Source organism: Myotis brandtii, unplaced genomic scaffold (genome assembly GCF_000412655.1).
Source record: "Myotis brandtii unplaced genomic scaffold, ASM41265v1 scaffold581, whole genome shotgun sequence".
In the NCBI taxonomy this organism is placed as follows: domain Eukaryota; kingdom Metazoa; phylum Chordata; class Mammalia; order Chiroptera; family Vespertilionidae; genus Myotis; species Myotis brandtii.
The window spans coordinates 2,029,054-2,037,779 of NW_005370182.1; the positions used below are offsets into that span (position 1 = coordinate 2,029,054).

The window sequence follows — 8,726 nt, forward strand, 5'->3', positions numbered from 1 at the left end:
TGTTTCTCTCTCCCTCTCCCTCTCCCTCTCCCTTCCTCTCTGAAATCAATAAAAATATATTAAAACAATAAAAAATAAAAATGTCTATCATTATAATTTGTAATATCAAAAAATTAGAAACCGCCCTAACCAGTTTGGCTCAGTGGATAGAGCGTCGGCCTGCGGACTGAAAGGTCCCAGGTTCGATTCCGGTCAAGGGCATGTACCGTGGTTGTAGGCACATCCCCAGTAGGGGGTGTGCAGGAGGCAGCTGATCAATGTTTCTGACTCTCTGTCCCTCCCCCTTCCTCTCTGTAAAAAATCAATAAAATATATTTAAAAAAAATAGAAACCATCTAAAGAGCCATTAGTAGGGAATTGGTTAGACACAACGAGACTCATACATTCCTATAATGAAATGTTGTTTTTGGTTATTTTAATAAATGAAGTAAATTTGTTAAATGATAGTGATATAACAGTAATAATTATATTGATACCTAAATTACACTGGTTGCCTTCCAAATGCTAGTCAGTGTGGTAAATTCTTGACATATTGTACTTAATCCTCACAATAACTGTATGTGGTAGATGCAATCTCCATTTAATAGATAGGCAAGGGTTAGAAAGGTTAAATAATTTACCCAATGTAGCATGGCGCTGCTTGGAGATGGTATGTATATTCAGATAGTCCAATTGCAAATATCATGTACTTCACTGTAATGATTGGATAGATGCAACAACCCATAATAATTTAAGAACGCAGCAAATTAAAGGCAACTGTGTATGTTGTGAGCTCACTTTGGGAAAAAGTGTGTGTGTGTGTGTGTGTGTGTGTGTGTGTGTGTTTAAAAGGTGGGAGCATATGTAGCACAGCAGGTGGAAATAGAGAGAACGAAAATTACTGAGACTTTGCTAATCGTAGGATAGAAATATAATTTCATATCTGTGGGGAACCGGCACGGCCATGGCATACTCAGCCCCAGGGCGCCTTATGTGCCATGCCAGCTCAGCCTGGTTCAGTGACCCTGAGGGGGCGGGGGGTGGTGAAAGGATTGAGAAAAGACAGACAAGAGAATGAAAGCTGGGTCTCAGTGGGAGGCTGCTCCCTGATGAGGAGACAGTGCCGGCGCCCACAAGCAGTGTATTTTATAGCAGATGCCACGAGGCAAAGTAGGGGCGTGATCACGTTGTTTACAGCATTCTCGTGAGTTCCAACCCTACTCAACTACATGCACCTGAACTCTAGCACAAGTCACGTGGGGCTACGTGTTCGCACCAAAGGTTCAAGCTTACAACCACAGCCGTTGGCTATGATTGTGCTGGGAGGGCCCTGCCCTCCAGCTGGGACTTGCACATGGCAATGAGAGGACCCTGTCCTTTCATTAGTCTGAGGCTTGAACCTGGCCAAAACTCTGTACCTGCGCCCCATATATCCCCCTTAACTTTAGTTTTTAAACACGCCTATTTACATTATCTTGATTACTATCCTATTTCAAAACATCCCCAGTTTTTTCAAAATTAGAAACCCTGTGGACGAGGCGGGGGAGGGCAGGGGGGGCGGGTGACAAGAGAATGAAAGCTTACATCTCCTGCCACATTCTTCCATCCCCCCTCGGGAAGGGGCTCCAAGTAGTCCTGAATCATAGACCACAAACTGAAGATAGAACTAGAAATTTTCTCTGGGCCTTCGGCTATATAGCAATCTTTAAGTTGCTTCCCTACCTTTTCCCATATTTCTATATTTACCTCTCCGTCCTCAGGAAACCAAGGACAAATCTTATTTACAACATTTAACAACTCAAGAAGCTGTTGCTGTTTTATGGAACAGCCCTGTGCTCTGAGCATGGCTTTAAGCATAGATATATATACATTTTTATCTTGTGATCCTGTATTTCCCATATTTTACACTGAGCTAATATTACCACACTTCGGCTCCCTACCTTTTTGTTTTTTGGCCTTATCTCACTTTTGCTCTTTAAGCTTACTTTCTTTTCTTTTCTTTCTTTTTTTCTTTTGAGCTTACCTTATGCACGCGCCTTTGGAGCCTCCTTTCACCTGACCACCTTTTTTAAATTCCCCCGAACTCAGGCCTGTTCGGACGCCATTTGTTACGGCCAAAGGGGCCTGCTCGGCCGTCACTTCTTACGGCCAAAACTCAGGCCCTGGTCCCCAAACTCAGTCCCTGGTCGGGCGCCACATATCCTTTTTTCCTATCAGGAAAAAAAAAACACACACACAGATACTCTCAGAAAGAAGTGAAAGGAGAGCTTGAAGATACAAGCGTGCAGGTGAACAGTTCATTTGTGCACAGGGCACTTCTCTACTTTGCAGTCCTGGAAGGGCTTCCCCAATCTGATCATCCTGGTGTGTGACAGATCTGCTGTCATGAGTTGCTTCTAGAAAAATTACATTTGGTTCTGAACAGGAGGCAGAGAGAGACATTGAGATTGCAGAATTGGTAATGACTAGTTTAGAAGGGCTGAGAAAATTTGTTTTATCTGACAGGAAAAAGAACAGTGGGGTGGGGAGAGTGGAAGCTTATTTATCTATCTATCTATCTATCTATCTATCATCTATCTCTATCTCTTTCTCTAACACACACACACACACACACACACACACACACACACACACGGTGGGGGTGGCGGGGAAGAGACTTGGAGGAATGTACGGCCCTGGCCTCACGGAGAATAGAATACTCACAACTCAAAGTGCTCATTAAGCTGCTGCAGTAAGAAGGGCTTGGGAACTCCTCACATGAGGAGGCAGCAGGATACTGACAGTAACAGTCAGCGGATGGATGGAAGCATTCAGCTGCTGGGAAGCAGCCGAGTCCTTGAAAAGAGGTTCATGATTAGAGCCCAGCAGTTCTGACACACGGCAGTCAGCTGGAGGGAAACAGCGAAGTCGGGGGATAATGAACTTGTCAAAGGAATAAAAACCAAGTATACATTCAGGTAGAGCTGAGGCATAAGCTTTCAGGAAGGAAAAAGCAATTAACCAAACTAATTGCAGACAGCACTGTTTTCACTTGATCCAACTATTTGAGGTGAAGAAATATCCCATTTTTGAGGGAGTAAAAATAAAATTATTTATAGGAATTAAAGTACCCCAAAGAAAACTATTCTCTGATTAGAGATGAGGAGTAGCTCCTTCACTGGAAATATAAGTGATGAAATAGTCTAAAGTGAATTTTTTTCAATACTGAATTACCTATTCTGCTGTTTTAGGTCAGATATGTTTGTTGTCTAATGGTTCAGTTCAAAACCTATTTTTGACAAAGAAAGAAAAATATGTTTTGACAATGGAAAGAAATCATTACAGCTGAGCTATTACAATGACCACCAACTCATACTAGTCGTTAAAACGTATTGAATGTTTATAATTTCACAAGACATATTCTATTTGCTGTGTTCACATCTATTCATTTAGTCCTCACAAAAAAATTTAAAAGGTAAGATTAGCTCCTCTTTGAAGAGGAAACACTGAGACACATGTCAGTTAAGTAATTTATCCAAGATCACACAGCTCGTACATATTGAAGCCATGATTTTGACCTGGACAGTCTGGCCCCAGGATCTGGGCTCCGAGTCACTATCCTGGATGGTCCCATTACCTCAGAGGTAAAATTAATAGAGAATTAGGTGTTACCAACATACATTGGTCTCCTGATAATAGCCAAATACCAGAAATAGCTCTAAAATAAATAACTATGATAGTGTAAAATACATCCACAAATTCTTTACTATCTCCTTTCATCACATCCTAGAGTGTGGGCTGGCTTCAGTCATCTGCTTCTTCCGAGAAGATACAAATAGAGGAAATGACCATGTGAGACTTGGGAGACTAGGTCATCAGAGACAGTGTGGCTCTGCCTTCCTCGATCTTGGATCTTTCTCTCTCTGGGAGAAGCCAGATGAAATGTTTTGAGGACATTCAAGCAGGCTATGGAGAGGCTCCTGTGTGAGGACACCCGAGACCTCTGCCAGCAGCCATGTAACGAAATCACCTTGGAAGCAGTTTCTACAGCACCAGCAAACCTTCAGGTGACCAAAACCCACACCACCTTTCTGACTGCAACTTAATGACACACCATCTTGCTAATCTGCTCTTGTATCCCTGAACTACAGAAAGGGTGAGCCAATGAATGTTTATGGTTTTTAACACTAAGGTTTGTGATAAATTGCCATACAATTTGCAACTACGACAGTACTTATGAAAAAGTATTTTGAAGTCATTTGTTTTTTCAGTCACAAAATGTATAATGAAATGAATTATATGCTACTTGTTCACAAACTAAAATCTGTGAATTCAGACATTTTACTTACAAAATAAATCAGAATGCTAGGAAATTCAGGAATACATTTTACAGAAAAAGGCATAATAAACCTTATTTGATGAAAACATTTCATTTAAATTACTTATAAAAGAAAATAATTCTCTAAATTATAGTATACGTTTATCTTTTGTTTCTATGTGGATTTCAATTTTTTTAAAAAAGAGTGAGTTGCTGTTTTATGTTTTTCAGTCACACATAACTCTACTAAGATGAAGATTCTGCATATTGATTTATAGCAATCTAGATGGTAGATGTCTAGCTTTGTTTTTTATTTATAGAGTTTATTCTCACCTGCATATTTTTCTGAGGTATTCTATTGGGACCTGCTTGCTTACTGTTATTTGCATTGTATCTTTCTCTCAGGAAATAAAGTACTGAACAAACTTTGAATTACCTTTACAGCTGCCTGGCACTCTACCCCTTAAGGGACACTCGTCTTAATCCACAGTTTAGAACTAAAGGCTGACTTACTGAGAAAATAAATGCCCGAGATGAGACAATTTAGATCTCCACATTGGTAGGTCGAATGAAATTAAAAGCCAAATATATTGTTACATCTGCGAACAGAAGGGTTGAGGCCAAAATGGCATCCGTGAGCAAGAGTAGGGAGAGAAGGATATTTATGTGCAGGTCAGGGCCCCTGGTTGGACCAGGTGCAGGCAATAAGCCAGGTGTAGGCAGTTTACTGGAGACTGGAAGCCGTTAGTCATGTCCTGTGAAACTTACAATGAGAATAGTAGGAAAACTGCTGAGAGGGCTAGAGCCCCAAGCAAGGCGTAATAGAAAAGTACTGAGTGCAGGGGAAAGGTAGAGAATATGCCTAACACACATTTCCACAGGACACTTGTTGCCCAAATATAAAATTAGCCACCTTAAACTTTTCAGTAGTGCTACATTCTTGGAAGGAGACCAAGTTCCAAATTTTACGCAGTATTTGGAGTGCTTGCCATATAATAGACATTCAAGGAATAAATTGTTGAACTTACAATGAATCATTTCTTTGTTTTCCCACAGTCCTGCAAGAGTAGTTTCTATTCCTGTATTAATTTTAGAAGTAAAGAAACTGAGTTATAGAAAAGTTGTTTTGCCCAAGGACAGGTAACTAGTAAGTAGAGGACTATAGAATTAAAGAGAAATTTTTGTGAGGAGGGGGGTGTCAAAAATTACTGTGACTTTCATTATCATTATTTGAAAAATTATTCTTTTGGAAGAACATTTTGCATCATGAGAACTGCTTTCTTGAATGTTCTTATACATTTTAAACGTTCATAATGGATGCTTGCCTACATATTGTATTCCTCAGGAAAGGAAGCCCACAGAGCCAGTACCCCTTGGAAGCTTGAAGAGAAGGGTGCCCAGGCTGGTGTGGCTCAGTTGGTTGGAGCATTGTCCCACACAGCAAAAGGTGACAGGTTCGATTCCCAAAAGGACACATACCCAGGTTCCAGGTCTGATCCCCGGTCAGGGCATGTTCAGGAGGCAACTGATAGATGCATTCTCTCTCTCTCTCTCTCTCTCTCTCTCTCTCTCATCAATTTAAAAAAAAAGAGAGAAGGAGAGGGCTTCAGGCTCTAATTCTGTCCCCCCACGCTATTCCACCCTGTCCCATTGTCTTTCTAAACCCTGTGCAGCCCACATAACCTCTCTGCATCTCCATTTTCATTAAATGTAATATTAGGATGCTAGTAAGTACTGAGCTTCCCTATAGGATTGCTGTGAGGGGCAATGGGTAAAAGTCCTTGAAAGACTTCTGCAAACATCAATATTAAACTCCAGCTAGTTATTGAAGTTTCTTGTTCTTTGCCTGGTATTGCTGTGGCCTACATGATTTTGGATTTTAAAAAGCTGAGTTTCTTTTCAAAGAAAGTGTTGCTTTCTTATAATTATACAGCATGACAAACAGATGTGTTAAGGAGGACTACATTTAAATATCATCATCATAGGAAAAATTATGATAACATTAAACACAAGCCTGTGTCTATGTTTTTTGGTGTGTTGATTTTAAGATACTTGTACAATAGGTGTCAAATTAACACATACAACTAGGCCATTGCTATGATAACATGGTGTTTTTCTGTGAATGAAGAATAGCAGGTTATAATCTCTTACTAATTATGTCTAAGGATTATATAGCTACCCTGGGGCCACGGTATTTTACCCTGTTTGCCAAATTACTTATCTATTGTGCTAGGAATGCTCGGAAACTTCCCCTGCTGGTGAGCCTAGGGAGACCTTAATTAAAGTCAATTGAGCTTGTCTGTGAGTCTTTGATACTAAAGGAAATATACTGATGAGTTCCCTTTGGAGGCTGTATCTATGCTGCTTCCCACTGCCACTTCAGTATTAAATATTTTTGATGTTCAAGGAAGCCACAGATGCCTTCTTTAGATGGTCTGTCCATCGTAATATTTCTTTCAGTAACTAAGAAACTCAAGCGGTTTGGAGAGAGAAAACTAAGTGAACCTAAGTATAAGTAGTCTTTGGAGGCTTCAGTTTGAGCTGTTTTATTTTTGCATTGCCTTTTCTCCTTCCCTTTGAAACATGGCAAAAAAAACGAAATTCAAATTTTTCCCAAGTCCCCGATGTAGCTACTCTGTGAAGAGTGAATTTTGGCAGGGACAAGGAGGAAGTGAGGAGACCATGGAGTGGATGCTGGAAGTCCTCTGGATGAGACATGATGGAGGCTTGTCCTGGGCTAGAAAATGTCCTCAAGCCTTTTTTATTTGATGCTCATCATTTACAAGATGTGGGAAAATTTACAAGACATTTTATCTTCCTAAAACAAAAGGATTAAAATGTCATTTCTTAATGATTATATAGTTTGAAGACTTTCATTTATTAATTCATCTAACAAATAGTTGTCGGGGACTTATTGGGTGTCAGCTATTTTGCTAATTGTAGGGGATACAGTAGTGAACAAAACAGATACTTTCCTGGTCCTCATGGATCTTACACTCTAACAGGGGATACAGATATTAGACAATTAAACTAAAAGATGTAAAATCTGTAGTCGTGGTAAGTGTTCTATAGGAAGAGAACAGATAAAGTAACATAAGGAGTCTATTCAAGAATGAGTTCTCCATAAGGGCCTATTTAAAGAAATGATATTTGATATAAACATAGAAAGTGAGAAGAAGCAGCCCAGAAAGGGAGCAGTGAATGCAAAAGTTAAAGGATGAGGAGGAGTCAGTTTATCAGAGAAAGAAAAAGAACGTCAGGGTGTCTGGGGCAGAATGAATTTAGGGAAGAGCAAGGAATGAAGATGGAGTCCAATTAGACCCAGATTATGCAGGTACTCATAAGGTATGATAAGAAATTTGGATATTTTTTATATCACGTGCAATGGAAACTCATTGAAAGGTTTTGAATGTGATCTTACATCTTTAGAATATTACTCTGGCTACTTTTTAGAGAATGGATTTTTGCAAGAAAAGAATGAAAAGGTTATAGAAGGGGTCTGGGAAAGATCTGATGATGACATGTACTAGAGTCATGGTGTCGGCATGGGAGAGGAAGCACATAATTTACTAAGTAAATGAGTTTTCTGGCTTAAAGAATTAGAGGTTAAAAATTTGGTTGTTTTGTCTATAAGTATATTGGGGGAAATTGGAGAAAAGCTATTGTGTGTTCGAGGGGGAATTGATGATTAAATGTTCAGTTTTGCACATATTACATATGTGATGCCTTGGGGGCATCTCTGTGGAAATGTCAAAGGCAAATTTGGTAAACAAGTTCGGAACTCAAGTAAGAGATTGAGTAGAGATGTAAACTTGGGAGTCATCTCATAGAGGTGCTCTGTGAAACTCAAAGCAAAGTAATGACATTGTGCAGGATTGGGTACAGAGAGAAGTGAAGAGGTGTAGGAAATAGCTGAGTAAATTGATGATTTTGGTCTTAGAAGAAGAATGAGAAATGGACAAAAGAAGCCAAGAATTTGGCACACAAAGAGAGGCCACAAGCTAGGAGACTGTCATAAGATGTAATTAAGAAAAAAATATGTAATGTAATGTTTCAAATAAAAGGAGAGACCTGCCAAGGTAAGCACTAAAAATATGCTTTAGGTTTGAGGAAACCATGGTTGTCTTTGGCCAGATATGTTACAATGGATTTATAGGGACAAACCTTATAATGAAAGGTAAAGAGATGAAGAAAGCAGGTACCAGACTACTCACTTCTGCTTCTAATAACTTTCTGTTCCCAGTACCCTATTTTCTCAAAATTCTTTTGCTTCCTGCATGAATCATTGCAATGTATGAAATGATCCCTAGAGATTAGAGTCCTTTTCTTCTATTTACTTTTGTTGCATATGTAATTTTTAATTATTTTTCTCCTCATCAATAGGGTGAGAAGCAAAAGACTAGGCTAAGGATACAATGCTCTGTCACAGGACATCTATGTGACATGCTCT

The 8,726-nt window shown here is 39.6% G+C and overlaps 1 pseudogene; it reads left to right on the top strand.

Annotated features, from left to right (window-relative positions):
* The first annotated feature begins 630 nt into the window (after positions 1-630).
* LOC102247699 overlaps positions 631-8,726 on the top strand; it is a 45,677-nt pseudogene continuing 37,581 nt past the window's right edge.